Below are 20,821 nucleotides of genomic sequence, written 5' to 3' on the forward strand. Positions count from 1 at the left end.
TTTTTTCCATCCCTTCACTTTCAACCTATGTGAGTCTTTTGTTGAGAGGTGGGTCTCATGTAAACAACATATATATGAATCATGCTTTCTTATCCAATCAGCTACTCTGTGTCTTTTTATGGGAGCATTCAATCCATTTACATTTAAGGTGATTATTGATATGTACTTATTTATTGCCATTTTTGTTTAGTGTGGTTCTATTTTTCTTTCCATTTCTACTGCTAATTACAGCAGTCCTTTTAACATTTCTTGCAGTGCTGGTTTGGTTCTAATGTATTCCCTTAGCCTTTTTTTGTCTGGGAAGCTCTTTATGTGATCTTCTATTTTGAATGATAGCCTTGCTGGGTAGAGTAGTCTTGGATTCAGATTCCTGTTTTTCATGACTTTGATTACTTCATGCCATTCTCTTCTGGCCTGTAGTGTTTCTTGTGAGAAGTCAGCTGAGAGCCTTATGGGGTTCCCTTTGTAGGTAGCCTGTTGCTTATCTCTTGCTGCTTTTAGGATTCTCTCTTTGTCTTTAATTTGTGGCATTTTAATTACTCTGTGTCTTGGTGTGGGCATGTTTGGGTTCTTCTTTGAGCCTTATGGGGTTCCCTTTGTAGGTAGCCTGTTGCTTATCTCTTGCTGCTTTTAGGATTCTCTCTTTGTCTTTAATTTGTGGCATTTTAATTACTCTGTCTCTTGGTGTGGGCATGTTTGGGTTCTTCTTTCTTGGGACTCTCTGTGCTTCTTGAACTTGAATGCCTTCTTCCTTCACCAAATTAGGGAAGTTTTCTGTCACTATTTTTTTGAATATATTCTCTATCCCTTGCTCATTTTCTTCTTCTTCGGGGACTCCTATGATGCGAATATTATTACGTTTCCAGTTGTCCCATAGTTCTCTTAAGCAGTCTTCCTGTTTTTTAATAGTTTTTTCCTTTTGTTTTTCTGATTGGTAGATTTTTTCTACCCTGTCTTCTAATTCACTGATACGGTCTTCAGCTTCCTCTACTCTGCTTTTTAAACCTTCCAATGTGTTTTTCATTTCTGATATGTCATTTTTTTATCTCTTCTTGTTGGTTTTTAATTTCTAATTGGCTTATTTTCAGTGTCTCTATGTCCTTACTCATGCTGTTCAGCTTCCTCAAGATCATGGCTCTGAATTCTAGCTCTGTTAACATGCCTAATTGCTCCACATTGATCTCATCTTTGGTGGAGGTCTCTTGCTCTTTCATTTGGCTTCTGTTTCTGTGTTTCACTATTTTGGCTATCACTGTGGGCTTTGGAGCTTGTCAAGTTTTCCCTGTGGGTGTTGGTGTTCTGCTGTTTGTGGCTCCCTCTCCTGTGTTTAGATGAGTGAGGGAGGACCCACGTTGAACACCACTGTCAAGTCTTACTTTCCTGGTCAAAGTTGCCAGCCCAGGAAAGGTACTGTTATCCTCTAGTTTTTTACCTGGAGGCTAGCAGTCTAGGTTACTTGATGAGTTTTGGGTTGTCAGTTGATTGAAAATCTCCCTCAGGTGCTTAGCACAAGGGGATTTCCCGAGGGTGGGGCAGATGCTGGTCGTTAGTGAGCCTCAATTAGCACTTCAATGGCCCACAGGGTGGGGTTGGATCTCTGAGGGAGGGGCTGCTGCCTCTCTCAGAGCCCTGGGAAGGAGCAATGTGGCCACCGTCCTGAGTGGCTGCACTCAGCCAAAGCTCTGAGTGCCCTCCAGATCCCGAGTGTCCCGACACAGTTCCAGTCCAGTCTGCCCTCCCTCTGCCGGAGCCCAGGGTAAGTGGCTGTGGCTGTTTTAGCCTCTGTCCCAGCTCTGTGCTGTGGAGCCACCTGGGAGTGTAACCCGACGGCGCTGCTCCCAGCTAAGGCCGCTGCCGAGCTGCAGACCGTGGGCTCCCAGCCCCTGTCTCGTGCCTTCGCAAGCCTACCGGGATGGAGTCAGTGTCCCTCGTTATATGGTCCTCGCAAGCTGCTTTTCTGTTGTTTTTTCCCGTGGATTTGAATGTGTTATAGTTGTAATTCCAGTTTGGTTCTGGGAGACGGTCTGTGTAGCTTCCATTCACTCCGCCACCATTTTTCCTCTCACCAGTTCTTTTTTGAATATTCAGTAAAACTGCCCCATGAAGCCATCCGGGCCTGGGTTTTGTTTGCTGAAAGAGTCTTGATTACCTCTTCAATTTTCTCAGTTGTTATTGACCTGTTCAAATTTTCTATCTCCTTCTGGTCCAGTTTTGGGAGAATATGTGTTTCTAGAAATTTGTCCATTTTGCTTTGAATTTGTTGTCATATAATTCTTCATAGTAGTTGTTAATATTCTTTTGTATTTCTGTGGTGTCAGTTGTTGCTTCTCCTCTTTCATTTCTGATTTTATGTATTTGGGTTCTCTCTGTTTGTTTCTTCGTGAGTCTAGCTAAGGGTCCATCAATCTCATTTATCTTTTCGAAAAACCAGCTCTTTGTTTCCTTCATCCTTTGAATTGTTTTTTTTTTTGGTCTTTATGTCATTTATATCTGCTCTGATCTTTACTATTTCCTTCCTTCTACTTGCTCTAGGGTTTTCTTTTTGTTTGTTTTCTAGTTCTTTAAGTTGTGAGGTTAGATATTCTATTAGAAATATTGCTTTTTTTTTTTTATCCTTACCTGAGGACCTTTTTTCTGTTTCTTGTTCAGATAGAGTGGGAGGGAGAGAGAGAGAGAGAGAAACATCGACATGAAAGGGACTCATTGAGTGGTTGCCACACGCATGACCCATCCAGGCCCAGGGACAAACTGCAACCAAGGTACGTTCCCGTAGTGGGAACCGAACCCGGGTCTCTCTGGACAGCAGGCCGACACTCTAACCACTGAGCCAAACCGGCCAGGGTGAAATTTTTTTTGTTTCTTGAGGTAGGCCTGTAGTGCTATGAACTCCCTCTCAGAACTGCTTTCACTGCATCCCATAAATTTTGTGTTGTTGTGCGTTTATTTTCATTGGTTTTCAGGAAATTTTGAATTTTTTCCTTGATCTCCTAGGTAACCCATTCATTGTTTAATAACATGCTATTTAGCCTCCATGTGTTCCAATGTCTTTGCATGTTCTTGTTGCAATTGATTTCTAGTTGCATGACATTGTGATCTGAGAAGATGCTTGATATGATTTCAATCTTCTTCAACTTGTAGAGACTTAGTTTGTGTCCTAACATATGTTCTATCTTGGAGAATGTCCCATGTGCACTTGAGAAGAATGTGAATTCTGTAGTTTGGGGGTGTAATTCTCTGTAGATATCTGTTAAATCCCTTTGCTATAGTGCTTCATTTAGAGTCTCTCTTTTCTTGCTAATTTTTTGTCCAGAGGATCTATCCAATGATGTCAGCAGGGTGTTGAAATCCTTTGCTATGATTATATTGCTGTCGATTTCTCCTTTGAAGTCCTCCAGAAGATTATTAATATATTTTGGTGCTCCTATATTGGGTGCATATATGTTGATCAAGGTTATATCTTCCTGTTGGATAGATCCTTTCAATATTATGTAGTGGCCTTCTTTGTCTCTAGTTATGGCCTTCATTTTGAAATTTGTTTTATCAGATATGAGTATTGCTACCCTAGCTTTTTTTCCTTTCCGTTTGCTTGAAAGATTTTTCCCATCCCTTCACTTTCAACCTATGTGAGTCTTTTAGTTGTGAGGTGGGTCTTTTGTAAACAACATATAGATGAGTTATGCTTTCTTTCCAATCAGCTACTCTGTGTCTTTTTATCAGAGCGTTCAAACCATTCACATTTAAGGTGATAACTGATATGTCCTTATTTATTGCCATTTTTGTTTAGTGTGGTTCTATTTTTCTTCCCATTTCTACGGCTAATTACAGCAGTCCTTTTAACATTTCTTGCAGTGCTGGTTTGATGTTAATATATTCCCTTAGCCTTTTTTTTTGTCTGGGAAGCTCTTTATTTGACCTTCTATTTTGAATGATAGCCTTGCTGGATAGAGTAGTCTTGGATTCAGATCCTTGTTTTTCATGACCTTGATTAGTTCATGCCACTTCCTTCTGGCCTGTAGTGTTTCTGTTGAGAAGTCAGCTGAGAGCCTTATGGGGTTTCCTTTGTAGGTAACCTGTTGCTTATCTCTTGCTGCCTTTAGGATTCTCCGTTTGTCTTTAATTTTTGGCATTTTAATTACTCTGTGTCTTGGTGTGGGCCTGTTTGTGTTCTTCTTACTTGGGAATTTCTGTGCTTCTTGAATTTGAATGTCTTCTTTCACCAAATTAGGGAAGTTTTCTGTTACTATTTCTTCAAATATATTCTCTAACACTTGCCCATTTTCTTCCTCTTTGTTTGACTCCTATGATGCAAATATTAATACGTTTCCTGTTGTCCCACCGTTCTCTTAAGCTGTTTTCCATTTTTTTAATTGTTTTTTCTTTTGGTTTTCTGATTGGTTGATTTTTTCTACCCTGTCTTGTAATTCACTGATCTGGTCCTTAGCTTCCTCTACTCTGCTGTTTAGCCCTTCCAATGTGTTCTTTATTTCTGATATGTCACTCTTCATTTCTTCTTTGTGGTTTTTAATTTCCAGTTGGTTGATTTTCAACATTTCTATGTCTTTACCCATGGTGTTGATGTCCTTACTTGTGCTGTTGAGCTTCCTCAATATCATGGCTCTGAATTCTAGCTCTTTTAACTTGTTTAACTCCACATCATTTATCTCATCTTTGGTAGAGGTCTCTTGTTCTTTCCTTCAGCATTTGTTTCTCTGTTTCACCATTTTGGCTATCTCTGTAGGCTTTGGAGCCTGCCACATTTTCCTTGTGGGTGTTGGTGTTCTGCTGTTTGTGGCCCCCTCTAATGGGTTTGGATGAGCGTGGGAGGACCCATGTTAAACACCACTGTCAAGTCTTACTTTCCTTTGCAGAGTTGCAAGCCCTGGAATGGTTTAGGTATTCTCTAGCTTTTTTCCTGGAGGCTATTAGTCATAGTTACTTGAAGAGCCTTGGCTGCTCGGTTAAATAAAAAAACTCCCTCAGATGTTCAGCATAAGATGATTTCCTTAGGGTGGGACAGATGGTGGTTGTCAATGAGCCTCAATTTGTATTTCAATGGCCCAGTGGTTGGGGTTGAATCTCTGAGGGAGGGGCTGCCGCCTCTCCCCAGAGCCCTGGGAAGGAGTCACATGGCCACCATCCTGCATGGCCACAACTCAGCAAAAGCTTTGATCACCCTCCAAATCCTGAGTGTCCCCACACAGTTCCAGTCCAGTCCGCCCTCCCTCTGCCAGAGCCCAAGGTGAGTAGCTGTGGCTATTTTAGCATCTGTCCCTGGTCTGCACCGTGGAGCCACTTGGGTGTTTAACGTGAGGGCACTGGTCACAGCTAAGGCCGCTGCTGTCTGTGGGCTCCCAGCCCCCCCCCCCCCTCGCACCTCCACAATCCTACCAGGATTGAGTCCATGTCCCTGGTTATATGGTCCTCGCAAGTTGCTTTTTCCTGACAATTTGGCTTTATTTTAGTTGTAATTCCAGTTTTGTCCTGGAAGACGGTCTATATAGCTTCCATTTACTCCACTGCCATTTTGGAATCAATTTCCACTATTTATATCTATCCCTTCTTTCTTACTAGAAAAATGCAACAAATAATATTTTAATAATATCTGAGATTGGTTTCATCCTTATTTCAATATTACTTTCCAAAATAATATTTTAATAAAGTACTAAGATGAGGGTCTTCTTTCTACCCAATCTGTGGTTTAAGTGCCTCTCTAAAGAGTCTCTCTCTAATGTAAGCTATTGCTTGACCACCTCTCCAATTTTTTCTTCCTTTTCTTGGAAGTTGGATTGGGGTGAAGTAGAGGCATATGCAAAGAGCTCAAGATTTGGAGCTTCACAATCCTGGGACAGAACCCAGCTTTCTTGCTCTCTTGATCTTGGGCATGTTATGAATGGAGTATGTACTTGGGAAAAACACTGAGAATTTCATGCAAGATAGAGAAGAGTTTGTAGTGTGAAGTAAATCTAGAGAATTTGGACTTTCTTCTCAAATCAGTGGGAAATAAAGGAAGCTTTTATTCATTTATTTAAATATGTTTTCATTGATTTTTTTAGAGAGAGAGGAAGGGACAGAGAGATAGAAACATCAATGTGAGAAACATTGATTGGGTGCCTTCTACATGTCCCCTACTGGGGATCAAGCCTGCAACTCTGGCATGTGTCCTGACCGGGAATCAAACTGGGACCTCTCAGTCCACGGGGCAATGCTCAATCCACTGAGCCATGCCAGCCATTCTAAAGGAAGCTTTTAAACCAGGAAAGTATTATGGGCATTTGTCTCTTAGAAAACTATTTCTAGCAGCAATAAAGACAGAAAAGGGAAGAGGAAATTAATAAGTATTGAATAATTCAGAAAAGATGATAAGGGATGGGTCCAAGACACCATAATTAATAAGAAGTTGCTACATTTGTGAGTGTGAGAATGAGTGGCTACTTGTATGTGACAGGAAAGAGAGATGAACTAATGATGAGTCTTATATTTCTTGCTAAAAAAACTATTGGGCTTGAGGTACTACCAACCCACTATTCACTCTCCCCACCTTCCTTAGTCACAGAACCAACTCCAACTTCATTCAGGAGAGCATTATGCTCAGCTAAAACACTATTTCCCAGCCTCTCCTGCAACTCAGTGTTACTATGAGTATATTGTCAATCAAATATCAGTGGAGGTCACTAGGCAGAACTTCCAGAGGAGTCCCTTAAAAGGACAACCTGTGTGCATATTTTTTGCCCCTCTACTTCTTTCTCCTACATTTTTTTTTGGAAACTGGAAATGATAACCAGAGCTCCAAAAGCCATATTGCATCATGAGATAACATTGTATATGGAATCCACATTTTAAGAGTGATGGAACAGAAAAATAAAAGTATGCTGGATTCCTGAAGAACACCAATCTTCCATACTAGCCCTGTGCTGTCTTTATCCAAATGTCATTTATATTAAAAATAAATATTGCCCTGGCTGGGTTGCTCAGTTACTTGGAACATCATCCTGTATATGAAAAGGTTTCGAGTTTGATATCTGGTCAGGGCGCACACCTAGGTTGCAGGTTCGATCCCTGGTCAGGGCACAAATGGGAGGAAACTGATCTGTGTTTCTCTCTCACATCAATGTTTCTTTCTCTCTCTCTGTCTCTCCTTTTCTCTCCCTCTAAAATCAATAAAAACATACCCTCAGGTGAAGATTTTTAAAAATGAAAATTAAAAATAAATATCTTGTTTAAGTCTATTTTATTTGGATTTTGTTAAAAGCTAATTTAATCATCATTAACTAATATGGAGAAAACAGGAAGTGAGGCAAATTTAGGGAGATGCCAAGTTAGGATTGTGTTATGTTATATTTGAGTCACCCATATGATACCTAATTAGATTTACCCAGAAATCAGTTAGAAATATGAAGTATTGATTAGAATTGAAGACCTGAATATGCTTATATCAGCCAAAAAATGCAGAAGAAACAGCTTAACCTTCAGAAGTTACCAACACTGCATAATGATCTTAAATATGTATGTCCCTGGTGAGAGAGATTCAGAATACAGGACAAATCCATAATTATTCTGTGATTTCAGCACTGCTCTCAATAATCAATAGAGCAAGTACATAAAAAATCAGTAAGAACATAGAAATTGAATGAAAATGAAAACACATGTGGGATGCACCCTGGTCAGTGTGGCTCAGTTGGTTGGGCATCATTCCATGTACTGAAATGTTGCAGATTTGATTCCTGGTCGGGGCACATTCCTGGGTTGTGGGCTTGATCCCCAGTGGGGAGTGTGCAGGAGGAAACAGATTGATGTTTTGCTCTCACATCAATGTTTCTCTCTCTCCTCCCTTCCTCTCTCTCTAAAAAAAAGCAATAAAAAATTTAAAGAAAGAAAAGAAATTGTGGGATGCTGATAAAGCAGAATTTAGAGGAATATCTATAGCATCTAAAATGCCTATATTAGAAAGAAGAAAGGTCTCATATTGAAGATCTCAGCTTTCTACTTAAGAAACTAAAAACAGAAGAAAATGAAAGTCAAAATAAGCAGAACAAAGAAAATAAATATCAGAGAGTAAATCCATAAAATAGAAAATAGAAAGCAATGGGAAAATCAATGAAATAAAAATGTTGTATTTTGAGAAACTCAAGAACATAGAATTGAGAAAATTGAGGCAAAAGAAAAGTAGCCTTTTTCACTCTTTTAAATTGAGTAGTTGAGAAGAAAGATTTTCTGCAAGAGATGAGGTTTGATTGTCCTTAAAATATAAGCAGGTTACACAAGTAGACTGGGTGAGAAATAGGAAAGAGAATCTAGTTAGAGGGAACAACATGAGGAAAGTTAGAGAAATCAAAGGAGTAACCCACTGGGAATCTGCCGGTAGCTGGGAATGGACAGGGCACAGGATGCGGGAAGGAAGAAGGAAGAAGATGCAGAGTCCGTGGCAGAAGCCAGATCAGGAAGAGCCTTCTATGCTACGACAAGAAGTTTGGACTTCATCTAGTACTCCTGTGGAGTCTGTGAAGATTTTTAAACAAGGAGTATCTTAGGCAAATGTGTATTCTGGAAAGCTGACTCCAATAGTCTGTGCAGAATAAATTAGAGGAAAGGAGGGAATGTGGAAAGGAAGAGGAGATGGTTTGATTGGAGTGTGTCAATTAAACAAATAGCACTAGGTCAGTTTGGACTGGGGAATGGGTGCTGTGAGGGTAAGTCAAGGTTGACTCCCAAATACCCAGCTTAGACAACAGAGGAGACTGTGTGCAGATCAATGAAATAAGGAAAGTAGAGGGCCTTGTAGGAGAAAAAGATAATGAATATCCTTTGGAACATGATCAAATGCTTCTTTCACCATTTTTGTGCCAACTAACTTCATTCTGCCCAATGGCACGTCATCATACCAAAATTACCTCTTCCTAGATGCCATTCTCTTTGGCATCTAGAAATCTGCTAAGAAATGAAACAATTGGGTAAATGACTCTAAGAAACATACCCAGGCGTTACCACCCCACAGGCAACCCTTGAGCATTTCAAGGGTTAAAAAATGAGAATGTTAAATGAAATTAGTTTGGCTTGGGGGGGCTACCCAGCTATAACTGTTTTTTAAATTTTATTTGCATTAACATTTTATGTAATAAATAAAATCTGAAAAATAAAAGTATGACAGCAAAATATATAGAGAATAAAAGTATGTTTATAATAATTTTTTATTAATTTATTTTTGTTACAGATGTTTCTCCTTTTCCCCCTATTAAGATCCTTTTCCCCACCCCCACCCGCATCCCCAGCTTTGTTTTCTATGTCCATCGGTTATGCATATATACATATAAGTTCTGTGGTTTATCCCTTCCCTCCCCCCACCTTCTTCTGAGGATTGTCAGTCTGTACCCTACTTCTATGTCTCTGGGTCTATTTTGTTCATCAGTTTGTTTAGTTCATTATATTCCAGAAATAAGTGAGGTCATGTGATATTTGTCTTCCTCTGCTTGGCTTGTTTTACTTTGGGTATTTCCAGGTCCCTCCATGTCATCTCAAAGGATAAGAGATCTTTCTTTGTTACAGCTGCATAGTACTCCTTTGTGTATATGTACCACTGCTTTTTTATCCACTCATCTACTGATGGACACTTGGGCTGTTTCCAGATCTTAGCTATTGTAAATAGTGTTACTATGAACATGGGGTACATATATTCTTTCTGATTGGTGTTTCAGGCTTCTTAGGGTATATTCCTAGAAGTGAGATCACTGGCTCAAATGGCAGTTCAATTTTTAATTTTTTGAGGTAACACCATATTGTTTTCCATAGAGGCTGCACTAGTCTGCATTCCCACCAGCAGTGTACTAGAGTCCCCTTTTCTCCACACCCTCGCCAACACTTGTTTGATGATTTGTTGATGTCAGCCATTCTGACATGTGTGAGGTGATATCGCATTGTTGTTTTAATTTGCATCTCTATGATGATTAGTGACATTAAGCATTTTTTCATATGTTTCTTGGCCATTTGTATGTCCTGTTTGGAGAGGTGTCTCTTTAGGTCCCCTGCCCATTTTTTAATTGGGTTCCTTGTCTTCCTTATGTTGAGTTGTGTAAGTACTTTGTATACTTTGGAAATTAACCCCTTATCTGATCTATCATTGGCAATTATGCTCTACTATATAGTGGGTTTCATTTCCATTTTGATGCATGTTTTGTTTTTGGTTTTTTGCTGTGCAGAAGCTTTTTAGTTTGATATTGTCCCATGTGTTCATTTTTTCCTTTGTTTCTGTTGCCTTAGGTGTTGTATCAGTGAAAATTCTGCTGCATATGAAGTCTAAAATTTTGTTGCCTGCATTTTCTGTTAGGATTATTATGGACTCACAAGCCACATTTAAGTCTTTTATCCATTTTGAGTTTATTCTTGTGTATGGTGTAAGTTGATGGTCTAGTTTCATTTTTTTGCATGTAGCTGTCCAATTATCCCAACACCATCTATTAAAGAGGCTGTCTTGACTCCACTGTATGCTCTTGCCACCTTTGTCAAATATTAATTGAGCATATTGTCTTGGGTCAGTTTCTGGGTTCTCTGATCTGTTCCATTGATCTATGTGCCTGTTCTTGTGCCAGTACCAGGCTGTTTTGATTACAAAGGCTTTGTAGTATAACCTAAAATCTGGTATTGTGATCTCTCCTATTTTGTTCTTCTTTTTCAAGATTGCTGTGGCTATTCAGGGCCTTTTTTGGTTCCATATAAACTTTTGGAGTATTTGTTCTAGTTCTGTGAAGTATGTTGTTGGTATTTTGATGGGGATTGCATTGAATCTATAGATTGCTTTGGGTAATATGAACATTTCAATGATGTTAATTCTTCCAAACCATGAACAAGGTATGTGCTTCCACGTTTTTATATCTTCTTCTATTTCTTTTTTCAATGTACTGTAGTTTTCTGCAAATAGGTCCCTTACTTCTTTGGTTCAGTTTATTCCTAAGTATATTAATTTTTTTGCCGTGATGGTAAATTAGATTTTCTTTTTTTAGTTTCTCTTTCTGTGAGTTCATCATTGGTGTATAAGAATGTGGTCAATTTCTTGACATTACTTTGTATCCTGCTACTTTACCAAATTCATTTATTAAGTCTAGTAGATTTTTGATGGAGTCTTTAGGATTTTCTATGTATAATTAATATAATGTCATCTACAAGTAATGACAGTTTTACTTCCTCCTTTCCAATTTCGATCCCTTTTATTTTATTTTTTCCTGTCTGATTGCTGTGGCTAAGACTTCCAGTACTATGTTAAATAAGAGTGGCAAAAGTGGACATCCCTGTCTTGTTCCTGTTCTTTATAATAATTTTTTAAAAGAAAGTCTTCTAATGATGAAACTATCAGGAACGATGTAGGAGATATTTTGGGCCATCTGAGACATGGATTATTTCCTCTCCTGCTACAGTAACTTAATTAACAGGTTATCTCTGTGCTTTGGATCATACCCCAGCACTGCCACTTCCTAACTCTATGGCTTTGATCTCTTTGTTTCATTGTGCCTCAGTGTTCTCGTCTGCAAACCATGACAATGATTTTTACTTCACTGAGCTGTTGAGAAGATTAAATGACACTATACCCAAAGCACCTGACACACAGTCAGTCTCAAGATATGCCAGCTATTTTTAGTAGTAATAAAGTTTCCAGGGAATATTTATGCCTTTTTATGATTTGTTGTTTCTACATGGCTAATTTCCTCATGCTCTCATGGGCTGAGAACAGTCACATTTCTTTGTCCCTTTCTCAAAGACTTGGAAACAGGCGGGGTCCTGAGCAGACCGCCATCCCTAAGGAGCAGGAAGCAAACATTGCAAAAGGCAAAGAGAATCAAACACCATGTAAACAACTGCACAAAGCTCACAATGCCTTTGGTGATCCTTGTAGAGACAACAGGAACAACAATTATGACAGTGAAGCAACAATTATGGCAATTAAGTTTAATGGAGGTAATTAAGCCAACTTAAATAAATGAGCATTCTTTAGATATCTTGCTTACTTCTATCACTTAAATGTTCTTAGGATTCAGAAGAGCAAAGCAAACATACAACCCAGTCTTCCCACAGAAGGTTTAGGGAGAAACCACCAAAGCTGCAGATGTTCCTCCTTTCTGAGGGCTACAACGCTCAGGATGGGGGATGGGTTAAGAATTGAACCTGGTTTTCATGTGGGGCCCCCAGGCAGGGGCCAGGCATCTTTTAATAGTTACTGTGTTTTCACACCTGGAGAGCTGAATGAGAACTGCAGTGCTGAGGCCTCTGGGAGGACATGGGATTTCCTCTAGGGTAAAGACCTTGCTCCCGAATCTCCTCTTCTCCTCAGCAACTTTTCTGCTGAAGCTCTACTTACCCTGACAGCACCTGGATGGAGCACAGAAGAAAGCTTTAGTGTTTATGCCAGGAAAGAAAGATAACTAAAACTAACCCATCTGAGATAACAACCAAGCTTTTGTTGATGAGGCTTATGGGGAATCGTATGGAAATTAATACATATAAAAGGAAGAGAAATCGTATCTATGATCTTAAACACTTCCCACCCCACCTCCAAAGAGTCCTGCTGGTGTTTGAAAACAGTCAAATAGGATGCTAAGCTACAGAAGAGACAGAGGATAAAGAGCAAGGACCCAGATAGCCTAGGTCCAAATCACGACTCTCACTTACTAGGTGAATGATTCTTGTCAAGTTATTTAACCTTTCTTTGCTTCCATTTCCTGATCTTTGAAATGGGAATAATTATAATACCCCTTACAAGATAATTTAGAGAGTTAAATTGAGTTGTAAATGTAAAGTACTTAGAACAATTCCTGGCATATACCCAGCACTTCACAGTCAACTGGGAGCTTATTCCATCCTCTTACAAATTACATCCTTCTGTGGGAATTCAGAGCATGTGCAATACTCTCTATTTCTGTTATTGTTGCCTTTGGGAAGGGGAGGACTTTCACACTCAACTTATCAAACATTATATATTTGATTCAGAAAGTTCTCTTAGATCCAAGAGTCTGTTTGGGATGCCTGCAAGTTTGCTTTCAATTATTTAAACACACATAATGCCCTGTCTTACCCATGCCTTTCCTGATTGTGCCTCCTGTTCCCGACCCGACTCTGCCATCCATGTTTGAGCTGACTCTTGGAACAAGTCTCCCACTTCCTGTTGAGAGACAGTGTTCTGTGAATATTTTCATGTTTCTGCATGGTTGGAGCTGTTTGAGCAAAAGTTACTAACAACCTGGGTTAAAGGATGATTGAATGGCGAACAAGTTATGGAAGTTAAAGGAAGAAAGTCCTTTAGAGAGAGAGAGAGGAATCTCCTCCAGAAACATCTGTTTACAGTTCCAGGGTTATAAACCTAGAGACCTTTCCACGCAAAGGTCTCTCTCTCAGTCAACCTGTTTCTCTTTTTCTCTCCCCCCCCCACACCCCCCAGATAATAGGAAAGGAAGACGTACCAGCAACTCCTGTGGAAGCTCTATGCTTCATCATTGTAAACCCCACAGGCACAGACACATTATCATGCGATGAATGGAGGTATGGGGAACCGAAATAAGTTGCTCTATGAGAAAAAGGTCTATTCCTTGATACAGATGTCTGTTTTATACACACTATGAATTCCTAAAGAACTTATGTGTATATGTATGTATGTATCTGTCCATCTATCTGTCTCTCTATTCCTTCTATCTAAACTGTGGCATATAAAATAAACTTATCTTGCAGGTAGGATAACACAATAAAACCCTTCACATTTTCAGATTTAACACTTCCTGTTCACCAACACCCATCTGTTCTCCCAAATTCACCTTCTCAATGGGTAAAATTCTGAATCACTAAAGGATTAGTTCTATTATTTTATTTGGTTCCTGAAGTCGATACCCTCTCCTTCTTTTAACAAAGCACAAATCCATAAAGAATTTAAAACTGCTCAGAGAACTAAAATGACAAAAACCAAAGTCAAATCAAAATATTAAAGATCACCCTGGCCAGTTTTTCTCAGTGGTTAGAGCTTCGGCTCATGAACCAAAGGGTTATGGGTTCAATTCTGGTTAAGGGCACGTACCTCGGTTGCAGGTTCCATCCCCAGTCAAGGTCGTGCAAGAGGCAACCAATCAATGTGTCTGTTTCACATTGACATTTCTCTCTCTCTCTCCCTCGCTCCCTCCCTCCCTTTCACTCTATCTAAAAATCAATGGAAAAAATATCCTCAGTGAAGATTTAAATAAAAAAAACAAAGACTCCTAAAACCATGCTGGTATGGCATTAGTTGCATCCTCTTTGGGAGGGGGTCAGGCTGTAGGCCAGGAGCCACCGAGCACAAGAGTTCAGTCATGCAGGGCTCCTGCCACAGTCGGCCCTTCCCTCCCTGCCTGCTCCGTGCACAAGGTGGGAGAGAGGAGCTCACACTCAGATTCCTCCAGTATTTGTCACATTTAAGAATGACTGTGCATGAGAGCATGGTTATTGTTGTTTGTTTTGCTTTGCGTTTATTTTCTGCCTTAAAGCCAAAGCTATGAAGCTGGTCCATCTGGGCAGCAGGACAGAGTGAGAAGGAAGGGCAGAGGGGAGGAGGGAATGACCAAAGACAAGTATTTCTATTTTTCTCCACCCTCAGCTCCTCAGGGCCTGCGTCTCCTGACATTCTGATTGGTAAATGATAAGCTAATAATAATTTGTAGGGAAACAAGCTTTTGGGTGTCCTGCTGCCCTCTGCCCAGTCCACCCTCAGGTAGAGAGAGACCCCAGGAGGAGAGGTGAAGTGGGACCTCCCCTGAAAAGAAGTGCCGAGAAGCAAGTTCTTGCGAAGAAGAAACAAGATTGGCAAGGAGAATCGTGGCTTGCGGTTCCTTTAGGAGAAAGGACTTGGGGCACCTTCTCTGGAGAGCCTGTGGATATGGGATGACCCTCAGGAAGGCAAGGCTGCAAGGCCCACCCAGGAGAGTTTTTCCTGGGCGTGGGGCTCCCAGACAGACAGACAGACAGACAGACGCCACAAAGCTACAGACTAGTGTGCACTAAAGGCCAGGGAACGCTCCCCCTACCAGCTAGCTGTGGCAGAGGCGAGGTGCCAGCCCAGACGTGGCTGATGCTGACAGGACCTTGGAAATCAGATCTTGGGACCTCGCCTGAGTGTGCAGCCAGCATCGTGCTCCCGGGCCGCTGGGACTAGAGCAGGTAGAGTTTCTGACTGTCTGGGCTAAGTGAGGATGCCAGAGCGGATAGATTTTAATTTTGAAAAAATTCTGATATTTGCTGTGGACTGTGGTGGTAGAAAATGTATTCAGCTTCATAAATATGCCTCCAAGAACTCAACCTGTAAATACTTTTCCATAGTTAGTTTGCTTTATGAATAGGACTACGGTCATTTAACAATTCAGTTTTAAATCTCCTTTCTCTCTGTCCCTGCAAAGGAGGGTTCGTGCCGGGCCCTTTTCTCCTGTCTGCCTCTCTGCAGGCCCCTGCAGATGCCGCGGGAGGCACCGCGATGGCTGTCCTGTGGGGGACAGGTTGGCTAAACCTGCCCCCTTTCCTCCCACCCCCACGGCATCCTGAGGAGTGTCCACCCGCTTCTGCTGCTCAGTGAGATGCGCAGGAGGAAGTTACAAAAGCATTGACCTTACAGCCAACACCGAGAAAATAAAGGGAGCAGGGTCCCCCGAACTGTTCTCTGTTCAACTGGAGGACCCACCCCTGCCCTCTCTGGGGATCATCTGCAGAGTCAGTTCAGCGAGTCGGGAGCCCTCTTTGCCCTTAGACTCACCTAGTCCTTCTCCCATGGCTGCCTGTGCTCCATCATTTTTCCTACATCCTCCTTGGCGGTTCGCCAGCGTGCACTTGGAATTGCCCAACACAAACTGGGAACATGTTCAACTCTGTAACTAGTTTTGGTTGTTTTATGATCAATACCTCTTGCTTCAGGCTCCAAAGGAAAATTACAACTAAATACGCCCTGTGTTTTTATAAACTGTGGGCAGCCTCCTTGTGACTTTGATCCCTTCTCAGATGGCACAGTAACTGGGTGTGGTCGGGGCCACACTGGCTCAGAACACCGCATTAGCAGTGTCACACCCTAAGCAAACGACCCCGCAGAGGCCTTGTTCCCGATGGGCTCCCCTCTGCTGCCCTCCGCTGAGCAGAGTCCGCTCCTCGGGACCCTCATCCTCGCACTCAGTGCCCGAGCGCTCGTGCCCTTGGAAGCGGGCTCGCTGCGACCTGCCCCCTGTGGTATGAGGAGGAGGAAGGAGGTTGCCAGGGCCCAGGGGTGGGACTGCGCTTCTCTGAAGCCCCAGGGATGTCGAGGGTGGTATTTTCCCCACTTTAAACATGAAGTCCAGAAAAGGAGAGTGTGATAATGAAAGTGCCAGTCCATCGAGGGTCTATGAAGCAGCACTGGGGAGAGGCTGACGTTCTGCCACGGGGGTGGGTCCTGGTGCTCAAAGCAAAGCAGAACCTGAGACTGGCTCAGTTTTCCTCCATTTCTTCCAAGACATGCTGGCAGCTGACTGAGGTTCCCAGAGGAGAGAGCAGCATGTCATGTAATGTGAGGGGTGACTGTGCCCGTGCTCCCACACCTACGGCACTGGACGGTCCCCGCTGCCACTATAAGGCTCCGTCTGAGCCTGCCAAACCCCAGCCTGGCATGACACCCCAGCACAGCTCTCCCTGGCACTCCCATTCTTGGGAATTGATTACTTTTGGGACTCAATTCCCCCAGTCTGAAGAAATGCTGCTTCACAGACCCAGACAGGTGATGGACCTGGTCCCAATGCATCAGGAGACAGACTCTTCCCCGTGCAAACCACACTCTAGATCCCACGTGAAACCGGGCAGCGTGTATACCCTCACACCAATTTTGACTCAGGATCAGACGAAACTACAGCAAAGAACTTTTTCAAAAGACAGGTCCCTAAATAAGACTTTTAAAAATAAAGAGAGAAAAAAATGTAAGGCACATGTTTAAGGAAAAGTGGTCATTTCTTAATCATCATAATACTTTAAATAACAATGTGCTGAAGGTCAATCTTCTGTTCCTTTGAAACCCTGTGGTTGGTAAACCCCTCAACCTTCACCTAAGACTTCTCTTGTGTATGATGACCTGTATGGTCTCCAGCCTCATGCCAACTTTACTACCCAAACCTAAAAGAGATGATAAAAAAAGGAAAACTATAGTTCAGTTTAAATTACTTGCTCCTTCTAAATGTATCTTCTGTAATAGCTCTTAATTGTTGGCTTCTTTAGCAGCCACATTAAGGTATAAATGACTATTGATGGCACTTGTGTCTCGAGACTATGCACAGATCCTGCGCAAATCCTCCCCAGCTTTCCGTTCTCTCGTCCTCCCAGGTAAGGGTCTCATTAGCTCTGTCACCTAGACTTCAGGGCTGCAGGCACCTGTATAGTCTCCAGCCTCATGCCAATCATCGAAATCGCTAGACCAGAGCAATGTTCCTCCGTTAGAGTTCTGGTCACTTAGAAACAATGGCTCCACTCAAACAAAGTAAGTATGCTTCCTTGTCTGGTACACACAGCTCCAAGCTACCTGCAGAATTACCTCACTCGGGTCCTTCTGGTCAGACTTGACTGCTCATTCCTCACAAAAAGTGCCAAGCCTTTGCTCATTCAGTGCCCACTGATTTTGATGCTTTCTCCCTCATTTCCCCTGTTGGGATCCTGTGGTTCTTAGCCTTAAATACCCATGTGAGTCACCTGGGACATTTTAAAACAGGTGCATGCCCATTATCTCACTTGTTCAACTGAAGCAACACCTCTGAGGCACCTGAAGATGCACATTTGAGCAGGACTCTCTCCTCCCTGACTCAGCTCATAGCTCTGCTCCCCCTGAGAGTCCCCAGTACATAACAGTGCGAGTCTGGGAGGGCCTGTTCTCTTGTTCATGTGTCTGCTTGCTCATCCAAAAATAGTCAGAAGCATTTCCTTGCCCACCCCCTCAGCTCTGAATATTTCTGTTCTATCAAGAGCCCTATCAAGAACTCTAAATATTCTACAAAAAAAAAAAAATGGTTAGAACTGATAATAAGTTTAGTAAAGTAGCAGATACAGAATTAATATTCAGAAATCAGTTGCATTTGTATATACCAAAAACAAATCATCAGAAAGGGAAGTTAAGAGAAGAATCCCATTTACAATTGCATCAAGAAAAGTAAAATACCTAGAAACAAATTTAACCAAGGAAGACAGACTCTTCCCTGTGCAAACCATACTCTAGATCCCACATGAAACCAGGCAGTGTGTACACCTTCACACCAATTTGGAAAATTATATGACATTGAAGAAAAAATTGAAGAAGATACAAATAAATAAAAGCATATACCATGTCCATGAATAGGAAGAATTGATGTTAAAATGTCCATAGTACTCAAAGCAATCTAGAGATTAAAAGCAATTCCTATTAAAATACCAATGGCATTTTTCACAAAACAAGAACAAATAATCCTAAAATTTATATGGAACCACAAAAGACCCCAAATAGCTACAGCAATCTTGAGAAAGAAGAACAAAGTTGGAGGTATCATGCTATCAGATATCAAACTATACTACCAGACTATAGAAATCAAAGCGGCATGGTACTGCCATAAAAACAGATGCATATATCAGTGGAACAGAATAGAGAACCCAGAAATAAACCCACACCCATAGGTTCAATTAATGACAAAGGAGATGAGAATACACAATGGGGTAAAAACAGTTTACTCAATAAAGGCTGTTGGGAAAACTGAACAGATACATGCCAAAAAAATGAAACTAGACCACTTTCTTATACCATATACAAGAATAAACTCAAAATGGATTATAGACTTAAATATACAACCCAAAATCATAAAACTCCTATAAAAGTAATCTCTGACATCTTTCTTAGTCATTTTTTTTTTTTTTTTTTTTTTTTTTTTGTGATATACCCCCTGGACAAGGGAAACAAAAGAAAAATTAAAAATAGAACTACCTTATGGCCCAGCAATTCCACTTCTGGGTATTATGCAAAGAAATCCCAAACACTGATTCAAAAAAGACTCAGGAAACAGGCCAACTTAAGAGTGGCAGGCATGGCTTTGGTGGCTGGAGAGGTCATGGCGGATGCGTTGCAGTATTTTGACCAAGGTTATGATGCTCCTGGTTTGCGGGAAGCAGCTTTGATGCGGATGGAAGAGGAAACTCACAGATACCAACCTACTGAGAACTACCTGGGCTACCTGACAGCCCCAGATTATTGTTTTTGAGCCAACTTAATGAGAGATTAATTTGAAAGAGTAATTGCTCTACAACCAATTGAATTGCTCAGTATGAAACTATAGGAACTTCCAGCCCCTTCCTTGGGTCAGGAGAATGACATACTGCATGCCAAGAAAGTGTAAACAATTCTACGGCCCAGGGAGAGCATCAGGCGGCTCGAACTGAGAGCCTGGAACTAATGTCACAGGCTGAGTGCAATGCCTGGAAAGTGTCTAATGAAAATCTTGTTCATATGATGAACACACACAGAAAGGTCCAGAAGTTAAGGAAACAGTCAAGATTTACACTGGCAGTGAGAGAACCTGCAACTCACAGCTGGATCTAAGTGAGGAGGAATGGAGTCCAATTGAGTATCCCTGGTCAGTAAGAATTATGAGATTGAAAGGTCTATGCAATTAGAAAATGAAGTCTTTCAAATGAGACAGCCACATGGAAAGCCCAAAATGGAAAACATTGGATAAGACTTCAGAAAAAAATTAATTATGCGGGAGAAGGAAAGAAAGTTGGGTGTTCACAGAAGACCAGACATCTGAACGATGAAAGTCAACAGCATCTTACAGAAGTCGTTGGTGGTTAAGTGTTTAGAAACCACAGAAAGTAGATTGCTATATTACCCTGCCGACATGGCTCAGTGGTTGAGCGTTGACCCATGCACCAAGAGGTCACTGGCTTGATTCCTGGTCAGGGCACATGCCCAGGTTGTGGGCCAAACCCCCAGGGGGGACATGCAGGAGGTGGCCAATCAATGTTCTCTTTCATTGATGTTTCTATCTCTCTCTCTCTTTTTCCCTTCCTCTTTCTCTAAAAATAAAGAAAGAAAAAATTTTGAAAACAGAAAGTAGACTGTTATATTCTATTTGTACATTAGCAAAATAAAAAAATTCAACTTTTTTGGAGAAAAAAGATGTATGCACCCCTGTGTTTATTGCAGCATTATTTACAATAGCTAAGTTATCAAAGCAACCTAAGTTTCCATCAAAAGATGACTGGATAAAAAAGATGTGGTACATATATACAATGGATATTACTCAGCCGTAAAAAAGAATGACATCTTACCATTTGTGACAACATGGATGGACCTAGAGGGTGAAATAACTCAGAAAGAGAAAGACAAATACCACATGATTTCATTTACATTTGGAATCTAAAGAACAAAATTAACAAAACACTACAGATGCACAGAAACAGATAACAAACTAATGGTTGTCAGATGGGAGAGGGATGGGGGAGCTAGGTAAAAAGGTGAAGGGATTAAATAAAAATGGTCAGTTATAAAAACAGCACATGGGTTATAGTCAATAATACTAAAATTACTGTATTTAGTTCAGGGTGGGTTCTACTAGATTTATCACAGTTATCATAAGTTATATAAATGTCTAACTACTATGCTCTACACCTGAAACTAATATAAAATAATATTGAATGACAACTCTAATTGAAAAGTAAAATAATAAACCACAGAACTTACATGCATGTATGCATGACCAATGAACATAGACAACAAAGCTGGGGTTGGGGGGGGGGGGGATGAGAAACATTGGTAACAAAAAAAAAATTAAAAAATTAAAAATTTTAAAAAAAGAAAAGTAGC

General features: G+C 41.0%; 1 pseudogene; it reads left to right on the forward strand.

Annotated features, from left to right (window-relative positions):
* Window positions 1-18,673: 18,673 nt before the first annotated feature.
* Window positions 18,674-19,691, forward strand: LOC118626169 (annotated as a pseudogene).
* The last annotated feature ends 1,130 nt before the right edge of the window (window positions 19,692-20,821 follow it).

Source organism: Molossus molossus, unplaced genomic scaffold, assembly GCF_014108415.1.
Source record: "Molossus molossus isolate mMolMol1 unplaced genomic scaffold, mMolMol1.p scaffold_m16_p_12, whole genome shotgun sequence".
NCBI lineage: Eukaryota > Metazoa > Chordata > Mammalia > Chiroptera > Molossidae > Molossus > Molossus molossus.